This window comes from Mytilus galloprovincialis, chromosome 5, assembly GCF_965363235.1.
Source record: "Mytilus galloprovincialis chromosome 5, xbMytGall1.hap1.1, whole genome shotgun sequence".
Lineage (NCBI taxonomy): Eukaryota > Metazoa > Mollusca > Bivalvia > Mytilida > Mytilidae > Mytilus > Mytilus galloprovincialis.
The window spans coordinates 83,616,586-83,639,765 of record NC_134842.1 but is presented as its reverse complement, the minus strand read 5'-3'; the positions used below and the strand labels follow the sequence as shown (position 1 = coordinate 83,639,765).

General features: G+C 32.1%; 1 protein-coding gene and 1 pseudogene across 1 annotated transcript in view; one reads left to right on the top strand and one right to left on the bottom strand.

Annotated features, from left to right (window-relative positions):
* Window positions 1–23,180, top strand: part of LOC143076548 (uncharacterized) — an 87,062-nt gene that overhangs the window by 43,216 nt on the left and 20,666 nt on the right. The gene's annotated exons all lie outside the window — the stretch shown is intronic.
* Window positions 4,443–23,180, bottom strand: part of LOC143076546 (lysine-specific demethylase 2A-like) — a 47,045-nt pseudogene continuing 28,307 nt past the window's right edge.

The following is a 23,180-nucleotide window of genomic DNA, read 5'->3' as shown; positions in this document are numbered from 1 at the left end:
AGCGACACAGGCTCTCAAGAGCCTCTAGTTATATTAGATACAAATTTTATTAAGACTGATTCAGATTTGTCTTGGGTAAGACGTTTCAACTGAGGCACTACACAGACAGCAAAAGGCGTCATTATGTAATTTTCCTAATGTAATTTATTTCTAGGTTTGGTTTGTTTGGTTGCTTTGTTTGTACAAATTTATAAATGTTTGCTTTTATCATTGTAATTAAGAGCAACATATGCAATCAATAGATAGGCAGGGCTTCAGTTTGTGTACTTGAATGTTGTTGGGATGCTTAGTATAATGCAGAATATAATGTATACAAACTCAGAAGCCCTGGCTATCTTTCAATCTTAATTACAGTGCTTGAACAAGCATGTGTACATTTTTATATACACCCAATGGTGGCCTTCACTATTGTCTTCTCTGTGGTCTGGTTGTTGTCTCTTTGACACATTCCCAATTTCTATTCTCAATTTTATACAAACAAAGCAAGCAAGCAAGCCAAACTTTTTAACTGCAAGCATTAGAAGATTATAGAAAAATAGCTCTAATTTATTGGATTCTTTATATTTCTTCCTCTGTCATTTCTGTAAATTCAGAAATTATTGCGAAAAATGCGATCGAGTTGTAAAAGCAATAATTTAAACACTCATTTTGAGATATTTTATATCAAATAAACAGGATTTTTCTCAAAATTGCATTTAAGTCTACAATGTCAAAGTCGCAATAATAAATGCACGCAATAATTTCTGAATTTACAGTATTTTAAATTAATAGGAATTGCCTCAGGTTTCTATGTTGTAGTGTATAGTAGTCGTTAAGTTTCATCCCTTTTTGGGTCAAGCCAAACAAGTTTAAAAATGGTATTTGTTGCTTCTTCAACAAAGCATCTGACATTTAGGAAAAAGACTGGGAGTTACGAATAGAATGATATGTCCTTGGAGGCTTGCATTGGTGAAACATTCCTAGCTCAAACGGAGTATGCCAGTTTTTACCCACTCTATCTATAACATAATGTGTCCATAGTGGATGCCTTACTCACACTATCATTTTCTATGTTAAGTCGACCATGAAATTAGGATAAAAACTCTAATCTGGCAATTAAATTAGAAAGATCATATCATAGGGAACATGTGTTCTAAGTTTCAAGTTGATTGGACTTTAACTTCATCAAAACCTACCTTGACCAAATACTTAAACCTGAAGCAGGACAGATGGATGAACAGAAGAATACACAAACAGATGGACGAACGGACACACAGACCAGAAAACATAAGCCCCTCTACTATCGTAGGTGGGGCTTAAAAAACAAGATGCGGTGTGATTGCTAATGAGACATCTCTTCACAAGAGACCAAATGACACTTAAATAATTAAATTAACAACTATTAGTCACTGTGCAGCCTTCAACAATGAGCAAACAAAGCCCCTAGTCCAGTTTTACTAACTATAACTTACTTTGAGTAATATCAAACATGAAATGTTGTGTTATATGTTTTATTTTATGTGAATTGAGGCGTCTTATTATCACAGACCAATAATAACAAATAAACTATAAATACTACCAGTAAACATATACATATCAAGATCTCTACTTCTATATTTAAAGTCACAAAACAGCAGAATTCTACAATGTAAACAAAATGATGAACTTTTTAATATGACTCCTGCAAATACATTTGGTTTGTGAGTTTTATAGGGGGTTAGGAAATTTCATAGGGGGTTTGTGTCGTCATGTCTACTGTTAATGATGACGTCATCTATTAATGTTGTTGTGTTTCATTGTTTATTTTTCAAATAGACAGCAGAAAAATTCAAGCGTGCCATAAATTTGTTATACAGTTAATAACTGACACCCTACTGACCATAGAGGGTGAATAAAATCAAAAGGGGGTTCAGCCTCCATCCTCACCCCCTATGGATTTTACTAACCCTCTATGGATCGGTTGGGGGTCAGTAGCAAACCATAATACTTACAGTACAAAATTTTATCTGACAATTGTCACAGATTTGTCCTCAACTTCAAAGACATTTTCACATCTGGTTTTCCACATTACAGAATTTTTTACAAAAATTCCAAGGATTTTTCTAAGATTTCTTCAAGACCTATTTTCAAGGATTGTATTGAATAAGATATGGCAGGAAGAAACTATCATTTGATCTTATTTCAAATGAAAAACTTTGGTTTAAACTCTAAAAATGGTTTTCCAGACGATGTCATTCTTATTGAATAAAAGCTTTTGGAACTGAAGGAAATTGTACTTCATATAATAACAAAACAAGCTAAATTCTAAGTAAACAAGCTACAAATAAACTATCAAAAAACTTCATACAATTACCGGTAACATAAAACAACGTACAAGAACCATGCTTGTAAACATTAGATATTATAGACTTTTTCCAGGATCCTGACATTGCATTCTTGAAACTATAGCCATTTCAGGACCAGCAATGCTTAAAAAAAGTCTTGATTTTTATCAGTTTGCATGATAGCACGGAGATGTGGCATGCAAGACATAAGACTTTTGATACTTGTGGTAATGAATTGAAAAAAGGAGGTAGAAAAAGTATGTTTACAAAATACATTTGTACAACAAAAAACCATAAAAGCTTAATCATCATCATCAACTACCGGTATACAGTAACAACTAATATCTTTGATTATTGATGTCTATAAAAATATTCAAGAATATCAAAACATAACATGTCCTATTAAACTGGAATGAAAAATAAGGAAGACCTGCCTCCATCAAAATGAAATGACTATAAATAATTTGATATTAAAGATTGTAAACCCAAAACATGTCCTGTTGACTTATATTTCATACTGTATGTTAACCTTTCAATTGATACAAATTCAGCAAGAGTTACGTCCCTTATAGTACCATTTTGGAGGTTTAAGTGCACAAACTCTTTTAAAGAATCTTGCATAAATTAGTCAAATTCAACTGTTATACAGACCGCTAGACTTGAGTAAAAAATAAATTTCTGAACAATCTAAATTTTGTATAGCCTTGCTTTCTTTTTATTCATCCTTATCCCATAATAAGGATCTCTTATTAGACTTGGTTGTATAGCATGTAGCTGGTTCTCTCCAGCTTCCTCAACCTATAAACTCCATGTGACTGCCACGAAATAGCACAATACTGTTGAAAGTGGCCTTAAACGCCAATCAATCAATCGATGTATGGCATGCTGCATTTTGGTTAGTCAAACAAGAAATTAAACCATCAATCCGTCTAAAATGGCCACCAAGGGAAACAACTTAAACATGAAACTCAGAGTATATCAATCGAAACCAATCTATTCATAAAGATGACCTGATTGCATAACCATAGGTATGAATATGGAAATGAAATATAGGTTACATCAGCTTAATTTAACTTGAGTATTTATATAACCTCTTTGGCTCAAGATAGAAAACTATGCACACAATTGTGGACAGAAACACTTAAAAAATTGGAAAAGACACAAAAGTAATCATAAAAATATATAACATGATTTCAAAAGTATACAAAATTGTCGCATGATAACTTACATACATAAGGTAAATGTTACCCTTTATAAATCTTACCCTTTATAAATCTTACACACGGTTTTATGCTGGAACTTAAATATGGTAAATTATGCTGTCAAGTCAAAGAAAACAGGCAATATGGTCAGAAAAAAGCGACACTTCTAATAGGCATTAAACACTTTGTTTAAGGTGATAACATTTAGTTTAGCTTTACTCATTTTTCTGATGCCACTTTAATTTCAACCTTTGTACTTATTGTTCATGGCAATGCCAATATGGGTACCATTAATGGCTAACTAATATAATTAACTTAACCTTCTATTTCATAAGGTCACATCCTCTAAACTTTGTTTGATAAACTTCAATTCTCTTTGCTTAACAGTTGTGGTCAATTAAAATAAAATGATAACATTCTGCTGATATTCTTGTATATATATGTGTGTATGTATAGTAGTATGCATGTAAATGCTTTAACGACTCCAATTACTTCTGAAAGTAATTTGTAAAACAAGAATGTGTCCCTAGTACACGGATGCCCCACTATCATTTTCTATGTTCAGTGGACCGTAAAATTGGGGTCAGAACTCTAAAATTAGAAAGATCATATCATAAGGAACATATATACTAAGTTTCAGGTTGATTGGACTTCAACTTTATCAAAAACTACCTCGACCAAAAACTTTAACCTGAAACTGGACAGACGAATGAACGAACGGACATCCAGACCAGAAAACATAATGCCCCTCTTCTATCGTAGGTGGGGCATAACAACAATACCTAAGTACTAATCTATCCTATTTTGCTAAGCACTATCAAAATCAAATGTATGACCTGTGTCAGATAGAAATCAAAATATGCAAATGATTATCAATTGAATATCAATACATATTTTTTTAACATTTTTTTCGGGTTGAAAAAAATTCTTACTAGTATTCCAATTTTGTAACTGTTTACAAATTTAGTGACATAAAAACCCTACAACACAGACCAAAGTTAAATTTTTACTTTATGTTCGAAACTCAGTCAACATCTTATACATGTACACGTACAGGAGGACTTGCATAAGGTCAATTTCTACCTGAGGCAACTCATATCATGTGACAAGTCATGTGATCTGGAATGAGGATTGTGTGATAAACGAGACTACAGGACATTTCTTCCGTATCTTAGCAGAGATATGCGGAGAGGAAGCCATCTTAACTGTTTGTAATTGTGTACAATGTTGGAATGAATCTCCTGCACGATCCGTGATCTTTGTGCATCCACTTATATCCAAAGCAATCAAAGACTGAGTCACAGAGTTGCCTGGCAACAGTAACTGTCGGATACCATCATCAGTCATCCTTGGGCAGTAGCTGATGTCTAATTTTTCTAGTGATATTAAATGGTTGGGAATTTCTGATAGTGATGTATTCGAAATTTCTGTCCCTGCTACCGAAAGATGTTTTAATTTATGCAGACGACTTATATCTACCATCCCTGGGTGTCTGTCTGCTGGGGGACGAATTATGTCCCGAAACTGTTCGTCGGACATCGTAATCCAGCTGATGTCAAGAGAATACAAAAGAGGACAAACAGCAAATCCTAATGCACTAACAACGGCCCATGAACATGACGACAAAGAAAGAGTTTTCAGCTGAGGAATTCTAGCTAACAACCAAGCTAATTGTTTGTGTGTAAGTTTTGATGATTTAAGAATTAATGTTGACGGCTGTCGTTTCACAATACCAATCAAATGAACTTGATAAATATATTTTCCACTGAGATTTATTGTTTTCCATAATGTATGATGCATGCACCATCGATTCCAAGTCTTACAGCATCCCAAACTTTTAACCAAGGATGTTGGATTTAGATGAGCAAATATTTTCATCCATATTTCTCTACAGAGTGGATGATTTTTACCATTGTTCATTACAAAATAGTCTGCTGGTGGAGCTGGGGTCGGGGGACGTATCACATATCGCTTTATATCTTTCAGAGGTTCTATTTTTAGTGGTGCAATTATTTCTGGAGTTATGTCCCCTCTTCCAGGTGCAAACAGTTTATTTGGTTTCTGCAAATCATTAGTATTATTTGGTGCACTCTCAATCAGTTTTTTTCTCTTTTTGCCTTGACCTTGACCTCGGAAACCTGACTTTGAAGGTGTGTGATTGGCTCCATGTTCGACGTATGAAGTAGATGGAACATCAATGTCCATAACATTTTCAACTAAATCTAATGCCTCTGTTGACAATTTCTTTCTGACCTTTGACCCAGCAGACCTCCTGAACTTTTTGAATCCATAAAGACGTCTTCCCCTTGGTGATGTAAGTGCCTATAAGTACAAAGATGTGGAGTTAAGGACACTGATGTTCCAAGTTCACAAACTAGTTCCTGGTCTGAATTTGTGTTGGATCTTCTCTGTTCAAGAAACAGCTAGAAGGAAAATGTTAATTCAAGATTTTTTCTTTATCAACTTTTTTTGGCTTTTTTTACACCATTTTCAGTTCTCAAGGTCAAAGATTGGGAGGAAGAACAACACAAATTCAGTTTGAACTATATAAAATTTATTTCATTCAAAAACAAATCAAACAATCAATTAAAAGAAACATCAAAATGAAATCTTGTTTTTCTGATTAATGATCTTAAAAGTATAGTGCAATGGAAAATTCTATTGAATTTCGATTTTTTTACTCACAAAAATGAAATTTGTGATTGTTCCATAAATTTTGCTGTGATTGAATACCAAAAAGGTAAAAAAGAATAGCTTGGTCTTTTTATCCAGTACTTCCTATACATTATAAGAAAAACAAATTTCAGAGAACTTTTTCATTTTGATGATGTAACAATTTAAAAACAAATTTGTTTCTTCTTTTTTTTGCGATTCAAAGAAATCAAATTAATTTAATAATTGAATACTGTAAATTCAGAAATTTTGTGATGTTTCTATTATCCTGAAACTTAGGATAGGAAGTTGAAGATATCATGAAAATTAAAAAACTTGCATTTTAAAATTCTGACTGCATTATTTGTATGGAGCCATTCCTGAAATAATTACATATAATCTCACATTGTTATCCATTCTTCAACAGTCTTAATAAAAAATGTACACAGCAATTTCTGAATTTACAGTATTTTAAAATGAGTTGATTTACTTCCAATATTATTTAATATACAAAAAAATGAATAAAATTTTAATAACTTATATACATAACTTAAACCTGATAGTATGGCATTATACTACAAAATTACCAATGAAGTAATATGCTATGTGATTTATGTAAACTGTCCCTCATATATTCCCCTCAATAATATTACATAAACAATCATACTAAATGAAGAGGTAGCATTGTGTGAATTTAAGACGATTACTGTTGATTCATTTATTTTTGTGGGTACCAATAGTCATAGTTTGAGAAAAAGAGTATTTAGTGGATATTTAATTTCAAGGCTTTTCCAAAGTCTGTAATGATTGAGGACTATAGAAATTTGTACTTTGTCCAATATCTGAATTCCTACTTTAGGCTTATTCACGAAAGTTGGTATCCCACGAACAATAATGAATCCACAGTCCATTAAAACAAACATATTATTTATTTATATAAACATAAAAACAGGATACCTAATAAAAAAAGCCATTTTCTAATACCTTTCATTGCCCCAAAATCCCATTAAAAAAGGAATGATTCACCTTCTTCAGATAATGCAATGATAAAGAACGGAACACTCCTTGTCTGCTATCTAATTCAGTCATGAAATATTCAACATACAGAAATATATGAAGGATCAGAAAGAATTGTTTGTTTGTTGAAAATATGAGGATTTTTTTCAAGAAATTTAAAAATTAGTTTTTTGGCAAAAATTCGTATCACTAGGTGTTAGAATAAAGAAAAACAATTTTAAAATTATAATCGAAGTTAAATTTGAAAATTAACTAAAGTGTGTCAAAAATTGTTGAATTTTTCACATTGATAAAAAAAAAAATTACTGATATCTCTTACACATTTCATTAATGAATTCAAAATTTTAATGTTAGGAAAAGCAAATGTGTTATTTTGATTTTAGATTTAAATATGAATAAGTTGAGTATTCATTATTGGGGATAACACTTATTTTTCTTAAAATTAATCATTGAAAAAAATAAAACAGGAAAATTTTTACAGGAAAACAAAATCAGTCAATTTATAACAATTTGTGAACTTTTACAATATATAATATAAAGGCAACCAATGAAGAATTTGTAATGGTTGATTAAACATTCATACTTCCTTTCGAAATGATGAAACTAAAATTAACTTACCTTTAAAAATTATCTAATTACATTATATTAACAATAATCACAATTTCTCTTCTTTTTTTCGATATGTAATAACAAAATTGGCACATTCAGATATTCATTAACAAAATGTTCTTTAATATTGATGGCGATCCGATGGATACATCTGTTGTAGGGTTGTCACTGACTCAGACGTACTTATATATATATATATATATACATAAGGATTTGTATACAAATCTAGTAATGTCAATTTGGAATATTGGATCGCAAGAGCATAAATTGGGATAATTTTCATACTAATCTACTTTTATAAAACCTCAGAACTTTATTATTCTTTTAGTTTTAGTACAGTTTATTATCATTTTTTTATTATAATTATTTACTCTCGTCTCAGTAGGTACATTTTTAAGTTGAAGAAATTTTGATATCTATATTACAGTATCATGATATTATAGAATGTATGAATGGTCATATAATTTTATGTTATGTATATTATGCTCATAATTTGTCCAATATCCACTTTTTTCGAGGAAAAATTTAAAAAAAGCTTACTTTACTGAACAGGTATAATTAGTTTTCTGATCATTTTATAAATGTCATGAATTTTGTCTTTTTATTTTGTCATTTATTTATTTAATAAAACTTGTCACTGCAATACCTTTCCTTCTTTCCTATGAAAAAAACCTCCCCCCCCCCCAAAAAAAAAAAAAAAAAAATTTTAAATTAAAATGAAATCCAGGAACAAAACAAAACATATAGAAAATAAATTAAACATATATCGAATTGAGATCATTGGATTAATTCATTATACTTTAAAAAAAACAATTAATAATCTAAATCAGTATCAAAATAAAAAAAATAAGATAAAAATCAGCTGACTACACAAAAGTAATAATGATGACGTGAACAGAAATTATTTCAACCGCCATAAATCTTTTTAGTATATTGCCCTATATCTAATACAAACATTAGCAATTTAGAACAAAAATAAAAATTCATGGCTCCTTTTTATCTTGTTTGTAAATTAAAAATATTAAGGAAGTTAAATATACTTTTTGGTTCCCAACTTTTATTTTTCAACATCCTAGATGTACCAAAGATTAAACCGTCATTTTCTTTTACCCATACTGGCCTTAATAAAATTATATACACAGAGAAAAAAAAAAAAAAAGTACAACAGATTTGAGCAATGATACACGGCAAGTTTTGAATATCCCCTGAAAAAAAACTATGAACATGAATAACGAATATCAACAGTAGTCCAAAAATCTACGAGGTGTAACTACCTCACGTCTCGGTCGCTTAGCCATGTGATCTGACGTCATGTTTTCATCGCTCAGAGTCGGTGACCTTTTTATGGTTCGTCCCGATCTAGTTTTGACAGACTCTGGTGTTTTTGCAACTCCATTTGTTTTTGGGTTATCTCCCTTGGGTGTCCCTTGTACCTCCTCTGACGTTGGTAGAGGGTTATCAATAACATCACCATGGTCGTCAGGTTTGATAGTTTTCTTTAACGGGGAAGCTTTGACATTTGTTATAGACTTCTTCTACAATAGATAAAATATAAAATATGCAGTAAGAATGCATGCTCAATTCCAGCTTCTGTAAACCAACTTATTTTGCTTCATTTTGCATTTAGCCTTTTGTTTCCCAATACGTGGCGACTTAATTTTGCTATTTTCATATTTACTTGATGTAGCTTTAAATTTTCACGATGATTTATATTGGAGAAAGTTGTAACTAGAGGCTCGTGTCGCTCACCTTGGTCTATGTGCATATTAAACAATGGATGCAGATAAATTCGTGACAAAATTGTGCTTTGTTGATGGTGATGTGTTTGTAGATCTTTACAAAACTTTATGGTGAAAATTGTCAAAAAATGACTATAAAGAGCAAATTCTTATGAATATAGAATACTTTTAGAAAGAAAAACTATATGAAAGCTTAGAATTGACATTTTTATAGCAATTCAAAATAATAACAGTTCCTTCAGCATGGAAATGACTATAATATACCTATACAAACTGATAGACTAATTTTGTCACAACATCATGAAAGTGGAGTTAAAATCTTATAGGATTGTAATAAAATTGAGAAAGGAAATGGGGAATGTGTCAAAGAGGCAACAACTCAACCATAGAGCAGACAACAGCAGAAGGTCACCAACAGGTCTTCAATGCAACGAGAAATTCTCGCACCCGGAGGCGTCCTTCAGCTGGCCCCTAAACAAATATAAGTATGTTTGATTTTATGTCACTTTGCACTTTCACATTTGTCTGAACAATTTGTTCAATATTCTGACCAGTTGAACAATTTGATTTAAAGGGAAACTTCGCAAAAAAATCAAAAATTGATATTATGTTCATTCTGTATAAAAATGCTCAAATTCATAGATATTAAAGTTTTATTCCGCTAGATAAGCGATCACCATCGATTTTAAATTTAGAGTATCAATTCTCTGCGTTCGGTCATTTTGTCTTCTTTCTCGATTAATAACAACGATATGTCTATAAACCACAAAGGAACAAAACGACAGTAACCGATGTAGTCGTAATTGCGTGTCGATATCTTGTCACTCGTACGGTTGTTTTATCCGACTAACTAACTTGATACGGAAAATATTCTTATTTTTTTTTAATTACCATGGTCTGTTGTTTTAAACTGTTAATATTGGAATTAGGTAAAAAGTCAAAGTTGAAATCATAAATAAGTGATCCGTGAAAATTGTTTTCGAAAATCTAATTTGTTCATAATTCTTTAAAGTAATAAACTTTTTTCAAATAAATTCTGATCTTCCCTCATCTGATCACCAGCATGGCTAAAGGTATTACTTCCAAAGGTATTGTGAGGGGTGTGAGGTGACACGTCCAGGTATTCAAACGATTTCCTGTCGGGCTTGCAAGTTCATGCATCGTTTCACTTCTGCAGGTATTGATCAGTGTACACGGCCGATAACTTATAACTTTCCATTTTGAACTATCAGATGTATAATAATTAAATATACAAGTCTGTCTTACTTGTCATTACTAAACTCATACGCTTGTTTATAAATAACATTTCTGGTGTAAAGAATATTATTCATAAAAATATAAATAATACCCAAAACAAATAAGATTTGATGAAATTAAAATCTATTTAAATATTTTTTCCAAGGGTGAATTTGGGAAAATGTAATATATACTCGTTGTCAATAGTGAAGGACAGAGTGGAACATACCAGAAATATTGATTTAAAAAATGAACGCACTTGTCGACGATTCGTTTATACGACTGGGTAGAAAGTTACGGAACTATAGCGCAATTTAAAATATATACATGTATACATTGAACATAAGAAAAAAATATATATTTTGAATAAATTGGGGTAAAAGTTTTGTAAATAGACTAGTCCACGTATGCCAACAGTATGTAATCATCGAATGTCGATAGACTATTGTATACCAAAAGAAGAAGAAGAAGAGAAACAGGTCGATGTATAACTTGCTTTGGTTCATCCAAGGATTTGTATAGTAACAAATCCTTGGTTCATCGAAGTTGTGGACATAGTAAAATCACAGATTTATATTTCAATAAGATTGTTCTCGAACAAAGGAAGGAATTCGTCATCAAAATTGTTATATATGCCACTGGACGGACACTAATTATAAAAATAAATTGCTTGTCCGCTAAATAGGGGTATTCTAGTCAGATAAAAGACTTTTAGTTATATTAAAAAAATAGGGAAATATGACATTAAATTGGTTCTGTCGTTTTTTTTAAACATCGTTAAAAAGATGTGTGTGTAAGATGAACGCCACAAGAACCCTGTAATACTAGTACGAGAGTATAGCATGTAAACATTCCTTCTCAATAATATGGTTGTATTGGAAATCTTTTCATACAGATTGACAACTCATGGTTCGATATGCATGTAATATTTGCCACATGACGCCCATAGTTCTTTCTACCATCATCATCTTATTCTTTAATATTGCTGTTAACATCGATGGTTCACACCCAAACAAAATGGGAGTGATGTACCTTCAGAGCTTCTCCGTGTTATAACTTGTGAATCTTAATATATAGACGAAATTTCGGTATTGAAATGAATCTACATCTCACAAACAGGATGTTTAAATAACGATTTTGAGTAATCCCCTAACGAACCAATATAAACGTATGGAAAGATATAACCATGATTGAAGGAATTTAGTTTTTGTCAGACGCAAGAACTCATCACTATCGTAAACGTATACGTATATATGCATGCAGTTTCAAATATCAAGAACAAGCGGTCGATGTCGATAGTCCGTTTTCTAACTGTTCAGAGTTAGACATGTCACTTGTTCATTCTTGGAAGCCTTCATATTCCCAGTCCAACGATTGGAACTCTTTCTGGTTGTGTTGACTATATATGCTTGTATGGTTATTCTGTCGTTCAAGTTATCTGTACAACTGGTTGCATTTCCTCTTCTTTCCCAACAAAAAAACTAACGAAACGCTACTAGTCTGCTTTCTCTGGAGCTCATCCTCAATGGCGCTTATACATCAGGAAACTTACATGTATACTAATAATGATTGTTTTAAGAACAACGATGTAGGGACGAACTGTTCTAATTTCGTCAATATCAGTTATGCATGACTAAAATATAAGTTTTATTACAACAACTGTATTTGGTCTCGAATGTATGTTAACTAATTAATGTGTTTTTATAGACTAGCTCAAATCCTCATCCAAATAATATAATCTATATGTAATAATCGTTTCCTACCACACCGAGATTTAATGCCAAGCGGTAGACATATTTTAGGTACTAATTAAGTAATTAAATGAACAATATTATTGATAACAATAATTAATCATTAATGTGCAAAGATTAAACAAGAGTGCACACGATGAAATGTCTCGCCTTCTATACTAATCATTGATATTATGTTGATAGTCCTAAGTTTAAAGCTAAGCTTTATTACAACTGTCACATATACTTAACATTAACCAAGATAACTAAATAAAGACCAATGAACCTTGAAAATGAGGTCAAGGTCAGATGAATCATGCCAGGCAGACAAGTACAGCTAACAATGCTTCTATACAACATATAGTTGACCCATTACTGATAGTTTAAGAAAAATAGACCAAAACACAAAAACTTAACACTGTGCAATGAACTGTGAAAATGAGGTCAAGGTCAAATAAAACCTGCGCGACTGACATAAAGATCATAAAATATTTCCATACACCAAATATAGTTGACCTATGGCATATAGTATGAGAAAAACAGACCAAAACACAAAAATTTAACTATAACCACTGAACCGTGAAAATGAGGTCAAGGTCAGATGACACCTGCCAGTTGGACATGTACACCTTACAGTCCTTCCATAGACTGAATATGCTAGCCCTATTGCTTATAGTATCTGAGATATGGACTTGACCACCAAAACTTAACCCTGTTCACTGATCCATGAAATGAGGTCGAGGTTAAGTGAAAACTGTCTGACAGACATGAGGACCTTGCAAGGTATGCACATATCAAATATAGTTATCCTATTACTTATAATAAGAGAGAATTCAACATTACAAAAAATTTGAACTTTTTTTTCAAGTAGTCACTGAACCATGAAAATGAGGTCAAGGTTATTGGACATGTGACTGACGGAAACTTCGTAACATGAAGCATCTATATACAAAGTATGAAGCATCCAGGTCTTCCACGTTCTAAAATATAAAGCTTTTAAGAAGTGAGCTAACACCGCCGCCGCCGCCGCCGCTGGATCACTATCCCTATGTCGAGCTTTCTGCAACAAAAGTTGCAGGCTCGACAAAAACCACAGTAGTTTTTCTTTATTTGTACGTATTATATTCCGCTTCGGTAGAGTTATCTTCAAATAGTTTCAGATATTCATTAATACATGGGTTTCAAAAGTCTAAATGTAAGTATTCTCGTACATTTTTTTGCCTAATAAAGACTATCAAAATGCTTTGGTAAAGCTATTTCTAATTTCTAAGTTCCCCTTTTTTATGAGACATAAATCAAGGACAAGAGGTGTATATCATTTCATTCTGACACATGAATTAAGTTTCCCGTCTTTAACCGAAAATTGTTTATTTCTTAGTAAATTAATTTATTTGAATTCAAATAAATAATAGCACCAAATATAATTAAATAATTCCACGGCGATCTATTTTCATTTGTCACCAACTTGAATATGTATTTTAAATGTGTGTATTAAATGCTCCCTTGTTTTATAATCCACTGATCCGAATAGACAGTCACACCTGGCAAGGTGTGCCCTAGAGGCGTGGTTAACATGATACCGAAGTGCAAATAACAATTTACCTTTCAACAAGCCATCTACGAGTTTTGCCACAGAACCGTGAATACACACATCGTATAAACCCAGTCATAGCAGAGACAGTAAAAGGTCAATAAGAGTACACCAACATATTGTCTTTACAGATTATTGTACTTTAATCTGTTCACCTTATAAGTCCGAAAATGCATTAATTAAAAATAAATTTATAACATTTTGTGTTGTCTAAAAAATTAATTTGAATATATACGTTTAAAGGAGATGTGACATGATTTTTTTTTTTTTTTTTTTTTTTTAAATAAATATTTATTTATACATAATTACCCCCAAAAAACATCGATAACAAGATAATTATCGTTTAAATGGATAAAAAATAAATTTAAATGTATCGATCTGTCGCCATACTAATTATGCATATTTCAATCCCGGAAGTCACTCAAAACGAGGCTGTGACGTCAGTGGTTACATCAATCATATTTGACTGACGGGTGTAAAGGCATAATAAGCGCAATTTCATATTCGAATATCTTCCAACAAAACCCATGACAGTGATTAAAAATGATTCTGTGTTCTGCCAGTAGATGCAACAATAGGCATAAGGACAATTTGATAAAAAAAATCCGTTTTCTGAGTAACCCGCAGTCTAGTCCCAGGAAGAGATAGGACTTCCTACCAAGCACTAGTCATAGACTTTGTTCCTCCCACTTTACAAATGCATGTTACACGATCGTGACCCAGAAGTTATGAAGAATCTCGAGGGATGTCCTACCATGAAGCCAAAACTTCGTCCAAATGCGGTACCTGACATTCCATTGACACAACCAACAACAGCTGAGCCCCACCTAAGCGGGGAGCTTGTGAGAAGCGGAAAATGGCTGAGGGAGAAAAAAAAATTTTTTCTTCGCAAATATTTTTTGCGTCCCTTATTAATAATTGTTTTAATAGTGTAGTCATATTTGTGTATAATTCTATAGCCAAATATATCTCAATGTTTAAAATTTGGTATTGTGTACCTCTTGCGTGTACCTCACTACCTGTTCACGTGTGCAGGTGTGTACACTGAAATTAGACATAATAAATTAAAAGTCATCAACATCGACCAGAAGTTACAGGTATGCGGCACACTTTCTCTGCAGTGCTGGGTTACCTTTGAAGTTGAAAGCTACAGGTGTCATGCCCCCGGGTGTTGATATATGACATCGGCAATACGCACTATTACGTAACATGCGTCGAATCTGTGTACATCCATGATCACCTGCTGGGTGCACAGGTGAGGTTGGAAAATATACTAGAGCAATGGTTACAGATATAAGTTACGTAATGCATATCTGTTTAACCTGTTTGAATAAACAATGGTCAATACCTTACTGTCGGATATGGGGGTTTACAGAAAAGAGAAAAGAGGACTGACAGTGCAGCTTAAAAAAGGGGGCAGATACAAAATAATGTGTTGGTGAATTTACTTAGTAAAGAATGGAGTATAATAATATTAGATAAGCAAAATAAATAGAGAAAAATAAATAGAGAATTAAGAAAAAATGCTTCTAAAGTAAATAAGTAATTAAAAAAAAAAGCCTGTCAGTCCCCATAACCAAGGACGTATATTAGAGGTTAGTTATACGTCCTTGCCATAACCAATACATAACCTGTAGTGGGTACATAAATTTCCTTCTGAGTTTTCTAATAAAAATTAGGCAGGTATGAAGGGTGTATTGCAATAAGTTATTAGTACTTACCTATTCTATTTATTTATTAAAAATCATTTTATTTCTTAATAAAAAATAAATTGTGAAGAGATATCAAGTGATGCTTTTAAAATGACAGACCATTGACACAAGGTTATCGTGGTGAAAAATTATATGCAAAAGGTGACTTGAATGAGAAACAAATATTTTGGCTAGTGAATGTATGCAAGTCTTATATTGCATAAGACATGGAGATGAATAACATAGTTTTAACTTAAATAATGCAGATAAATCCAACTGATACAGCCCTGGGAGTAGTAGATAATGTATGAGTATAGACTGAGTTAGTTAAAACATATTTTACTTGCTGAATTAAAGCAAAAAGGATTAGACACAAGTAAATCATACTTATGCAGTCTTCTCCATAATACAATATAAAATTACAATAATTGTATGATATAATGGACATGCATATAAGGAAAACAGTTTATAGAATAATACTAGCTTTCATACGTAAAAAAAGAGAAAAAGAAAGTTTAAAAAGGCATATGATTCTGTGACGGTGACGTGTGTACTGATGATGCCAATGTCATTATGATGTTCCGTGCCAGTAACAATAACCTCTATCAAGGCATAAAAAATCTGTTTGACCATTTTATGAAATTTTGAACATGTTTGAAAATTTGAATAATTTGCTCATTCGAAAGTTCTATGTGTCCGCAAATTAATAGTTTTGTATCTAAAACAATGTTTTCGGATAGCCAGTTGAGATTATTAAATAAGATTTTTCTGCATAATGTGTATTTTGGACAAACAAAGAAGTAATGGTAGACATCATCAATATCTGACCCACAATGACAAGAAGGATCATTTATAAATTTATAATATAAGCTCTTAATATATCATTGTTTAAGAATGAAGGGGAACATCTCAATTGCTTTAGATGGTATTCAATTTCCTTGGGCCGTACAAATGAAACGTTTCAATTTTACATAATGGCCTATCTTTTTGTTAATTCTTTCTGTTATTCATTACTACTCTCTGTTTTCTGTCGTGTAGATAATCCTGAAACCAAGTTTCCGTCAATACCATAAGCTTTCATATTACATATAAGGCCCCTATGCCAAACTTTGTCGAAGTTGAAGAGAAGTCACAAAATACAAAACAATTATAGACTGAAGATATACCACACGGAAAAAATATCACAAAAAATAAGCCAGTACTCACAGAACATTTTCAATGGGATTATTATGGAGGAGAAAAAGACCTGAATATATATTACTGTTTTAAAACTTCTTTAAATCTTACTTATAATACCCCCCCTACCCCCCCCCCCCTGTTATGTCATACTTATTACACATTTATTTGGGGCAGCTTTAGTAATTCAAATTTTACACCCAACACACTTGGTAAGGTGATAGGTAATTTATGACGATTGTTGAGAATTGTTTTTAAATTATAAGAGAGTGATCTTGAAATATTTTATTTTATTACATTTATTCATTTTCGAGTTTAGAAAATTTTTCATGAAGCTTGATTAATGCAAAAAATTTAAATCATGCAAAGGATATAATTCATGCCACAATGAAGCCATTTATAGATACCAAGCCACTTTGACATGTTGTTTTTATAACTATTATTTGATCATTATTGATATCTATTTTGAATAAATTTTAGTAACAAAGTAACTTAATATATAATAGATCAAGAATTTTGTATTTTTTAAAATTATTTTTTCTTGTTATATGAAAAATAATTTCGAAAATAAATTGTGACTTTTTGTCCTGTGAATTTTTGTCCGTGACTTTTTGGCTGTGACTTTTTGTCCTGTGACTTTCTATCCTACATTATTTATGACCTGTCTATTTGTATTATTAAATGTAATTCAATTACCTGTTAAACGTAAACATTTTTAAGAAATATCTCTTTATTTTTGGTGAAATTAATTATTGATTTATATATTATATCGGCATTGCTTGAAAGATCGTCAATGTCGGATGACGAATTTATATCTTCTACTTGATTATTTTCAACAAGTAACGGCTCAAACTGATACGGTTGAATATCTAAAGTTTGAGAATTGCCTTGAAAACTGCTGTCAACACCGTCCATTGTTTAATTTTACAGGAATATGATCGACTTCGTCCTTTTTGCGACATTTTCTCAGATTGTATCCACTGACGTCATCACGATCACGTGACCGGTATCTCATTAAAAATCAAAGATTACGACAAGCGCTGGATTCTTTGACCATTAAAAAGGCCGTTAAATGAGGTTTTGACAAGAAAAAATTATTACAATATGTTATTTGACCAATATTTATTAATTAATTAAAAAAAAAAAAAAAAAAAAATTGTGTCACGTCTCCTTTAACATCGAAAATTTATCTCATGAATATGTACAATTGCACGTCTGTGCGTTTTATCTTCTTATTATCGGCTGGTTATTAGATAAAGCAGAAGTCATTGACGCGCTTACGATTACGTTAAATTATGATTAAAAACCAAGACTTTTAATGATTGTATTTTAAATCCCGGCATGCAAAAACCAGGAGAAAACGTCACGACCTACAGGAAGTTGTTAACATTTTTTCATTGATTATTGAATTTCTCCGTTATTACTGAAATTATAGCGATAAAACTTTGTGAATATATATATTATGTCATAATGAACAAATTTAAACCATAAGTAAACAATCGCGAATTTTCCCTTTAATAAAACAAATTGAAATTTGGTCAAAATTTGGAATGCATTGCAATTGGTGGAGAGCAACACTAAGTCAAGTAACTGTAAAAGTTTTCCTATATCCATGAAAATTAAAACCATAAAAATAAATAAATCCACAGTACTTTTACTCTTTAAATCATCAGTACGTTTGTAAAAGTCAAGTTCATCAATGTATTTTAAGCATTTACCTGAAACAGATTGAAAATAATCTATGTAACCTAGAAGCTTAGAATATATTTTTAAAAATGGTTGACACAAACATACGGATGATTTTAAGAGTTATTTCCCTTAACCTAGGTCTACCTCCTTAAATTTTTAAATTATTTTGCTTCATTTTAATCCATTGTTAAAACAAATTAAATAATTTTCAACAATTTTTTACCATTTTAAGAGGAGATCTCTGTTTAGACATTGCCGGTGATGACTTTTTCTCTTTGATTCCATCAGTTATTTTCCTTTTTGCTGTCAACTTCTTTTTCAGACCATCTTTCTTCCCTTTGATTGGTTCCTGGTTGTCTGTTGTTACTTTTTGCGGTGATACAGCTGCATCATCGTAACATTCCATTTCTAAAGCCACCTCGTCTAAATCTGTTTCACTGGCATAGGATATTGGAGAGTGCTGGAAACAAATTTAAAATCTATTAAAAATACATACCAGTGGCAGATCCAGAAATTTTTATTAGTGGGGGACCTACTAACTGCCAAAGAGGGGACCACCTCTGGTTATGCTTCAGTGATTCCATTTATAATAAACCAAATTTTCCCAAGAAAAGGAGAGCCCTGAAGAATTGCAGACTCATCTGTAGTTTTACTGTCAAAAATTAAGTTTACCTGGTGACCTGTAGGGGTAACAGGTAAATGGATATTTCGGAGAAATGTTTTCTTTGACAGTACAGCTAGTTGATGTCATAAGTATGTTGGGCGTATGATAGGTAAACACTGGACATTGCCTAGCTTCACGCACACCTCAAAATGTAATAAAATTTACAAGCAAGTTGATTTCTAGCTGCAAAATGTAATTTTTGCTTATCTTGGAGAAATTACATGTCAAAATTTAGGAATTTAAAATGACAATTCCCTTAGATACACATAAGACAGTTCGAAGAAGAATTGTACACTGATCGTCATTCTATCAGCACCATTGATTCAAAATAATTGAACCAGAATAATCAATATGATTTTAAGTCCTATTTTACCATCTGTTCTTTGACTGTAACCCGTTTTCCTTCAGTTTCCTTTGGTATATTTTTGACATCAGGTATCGATACTGCTGGTACTGCTATTGGATCCTCATTTTTTACTTCAGTTTTAACCCTAAGCTGCAACAGAAATTACATAATTTAAATTAGGTATTCTATTGAAATTTTTAAAATTGGTTGATAAAAATTTACCGGTAATTTGAACAAGATTGCATGTGTTGTTGTTATGCTAAGCATATCCCTACTTGTAATTCAAAGTGTCAGACAAATAGATGTCGGACATATCCCAAAAGTTCACACACATGACTTTTGAGCTGATGACCAAATATGACATCTTTCTGAGAAAAGTGTGATGAAAAAGTTTCAGTTGATCCATCAGGGTTGAGGTTGTAAACTTCAAAGTATCTTGTCAGTGATTTTGTAAAGTACTTTCATAGTACAGTTTTATTTCATTACAGCTTTAAAAAATTACAATGTATTTTATTTTGTAGAAAGTCAACAAGAGTATTTTCCACTTATATTCCTCAAGTTAACAAATTTCTACAACAAATTCAAATACTGTCAGATCTGTCCTTAATGTCATTTTTTGTTTTACTGAGGTGTTGGTTTTTTGTGTGTGATTTGTATTGATCTGATGAGTTTGGCCCTTTTCAAGTGATTCTTATGTTTGTTCTGATATTGTACTGTTACACAACTGTCCCAGGTTAGCGGGAGGCTTTTGTCCCAGCAAACATGTTTAACCTCGCAACATTCTGTATGTGCCTGTCCCAAGTCAGGAGCCTCTAATTCAGTGGTTGTCATTTGTTGCTGTACATCATATTTGTTTTTCTTTTCTTGTTTTGTACATAACCAGTAAATTAGACTATTAATTTTCTTGTTTGGATTGTGTAACAAATGTCATTTCAGGGTATAGCTTACTATACAATATTGGGTTTGCTCATTGTTGAAGGCCCTACAATGACCTATTGTTGTTAACTTCTACTTTTTTGGTCTCTGGTGAAGAGTTTTCTCTTTGGCAATTATATCCCATCTGCTTATTTTTAAATATCCATGATAGACAGGTGTATATAAAGATAATGTGGAACCAGTCATTCTGAAGGTTGTCAGACATTTGGCAAAGTCCAGTAAAAATTGGTTTGGTCCAGTTAAGTGATATGCGTTACTGGACCAAATGACTAGTATTTTGTTTTAACTTTATCCAAATCATATGTGTAAATGTCCTGTAAAAAAGAGTCAGGTACAATTAACAAGAATGGTTTACCGGACCAAATGTCCAGTTGATTTCTCAGAGCCTTTGGAGCCACTTTGGAACCATGCAATTTTTCATTCAAACTTACTCATTTGCTTAACATTAGTAAATGATCATTCATATATGTCACAGATAATTTATTTATATTTTTTTCGTATTCATTTTTTTCTCAATCATAATCACTTTGGTTTCATATACATGTTCTGCTATTATTTCATATATTCATATACATTCATTTTAATGAGTTCATATGGGAGCTGACCTGGTGTGACCTCCAATGCCATGAATTTCTATACATGTTACTAATATTTACATGCATGAGTAAAATGAATGCTTTCACCCGCGGAAAATTGTTATTTTAAGGGTACTAACCACTACCGCTCTTGGTTCATTAGTCACTGTACAAGATGTTAGTTTAAAACTATGGCTATTATATTTTCAGTAATAAAATTCTGTTCACCTATCACTAGTATTATAGAAGTTGTAAAGCCATTTCATAAACAAGAGTGACCATTTCTAACTGCGACAACTATTTATGACATTACAATTGACATTGTTGTATACATTTCCCTTAGAATCTAACACTGATTTTTCTGTACACGATTTCATTTAATGATCCCTTTTAGAATCCTGTAAACATATTTAAACAATTCTATTGTGGTAGAATGTATGTGTGCAAGTACATATTTGTGTGGTTACACATTAAAAGTACACAAATCTCTACCTGTAGTGGTCCCTTTGTCGTATCATGTAAACACTTGGGACATTCCCATTGTTGTCGGATGTCTTCATTGATAACACCCTCACTGTTTAAGTTCTCGTACTTCTGATGTAAACAAGGAACGTGGATAATCTCCCAACACAAACTGCACTCCATTAACTGGTTTGGTTCTGGTTGGTCGGCTTTATTACAAATCAAACAGGTGGCATTGTGTGGTAATACAGGCTGTAACATGTAAAAATAATAGCTATTACAAATCAAACAGGTGGCATTGTGTGATAGTACAGGCTGTAACATGAAAAAATAATAGCTATTACAAATCAAACAGGTGGCATTGTGTGGTAGTACAGGCTGTAACATGTAAAAATAATAGTTATTACAAATCAAACAGGTGGCATTGTGTGGTAGTACAGGCTGTAACATGTAAAAATAATAGTTATTACAAATCAAACAGGTGGCATTGTGTGGTAGTCACTATTATTTTTACATGTTACAGCCTGTACTACCACACAATGCCACCTGTTTGATTTGTAATAGCTATTACAAATCAAACAGGTGGCATTGTGTGGTAGTACAGGCTGTAACATGTAAAAATAATAGTTATTACAAATCAAACAGGTGGCATTGTGTGGTAGTACAGGCTGTAACATGTAAAAATAATAGCTATTACAAATCAAACAGGTGGCATTGTGTGGTAGTACAGGCTGTAACATGAAAAAATAATAGCTATTACAAATCAGACAGGTGGCATTGTGTGGTAGTACAGGCTGTAACATGAAAAAATAATAGCTATTACAAATCAAACAGGTGGCATTGTGTGGTAGTACAGGCTGTAACATGTAAAAATAATAGCTATTACAAATCAAACAGGTGGCATTGTGTGGTAGTACAGACTGTAACATGTAAAAATGATAGCTATTACAAATCAAACAGGTGGCATTGTGTGGTAGTACAGGCTGTAACATGTAAAAATAATAGCTATTACAAATCAAACAGGTGGCATTGTGTGGTAGTACAGGCTGTAACATGTAAAAATAATAGTTATTACAAATCAAACAGGTGGCATTGTGTTGTAGTACAGGCTGTGACATGAAAAAATAATAGCTATTACAAATCAAACAGGTGGCATTGTGTGGTATAGTACTGCAACCAGAGTTCATTTTAAAAAACTTTAATGGTCCGGAAGAACACACACCTAAATTATATATCGATCGAAAAAGGAATACGTGTATAATAAGAAAAGTTGGGTCGTAAAAATCCAGAATGGTCACAATTTTGTGAAATTGAGGTCAAAGGTCAGACCTAAAAATATCAACATTTCAACCACAAGGACAAAAAGGAGAAATATTCTGATATTTATTCAATAGAATGCCACAAAAACGATTCAATCATAAGCATATGGTATAAACGATGTTAAAACGACAAATTTGACTACTTATATGAAAAGCTGCCATTAAAAAATGGCGTTGATTTGGATTCTTCTGATTTTTTTCCATTTAAGACATAGCAAAAGAAGAAGTGGCCTTGACCTTTTC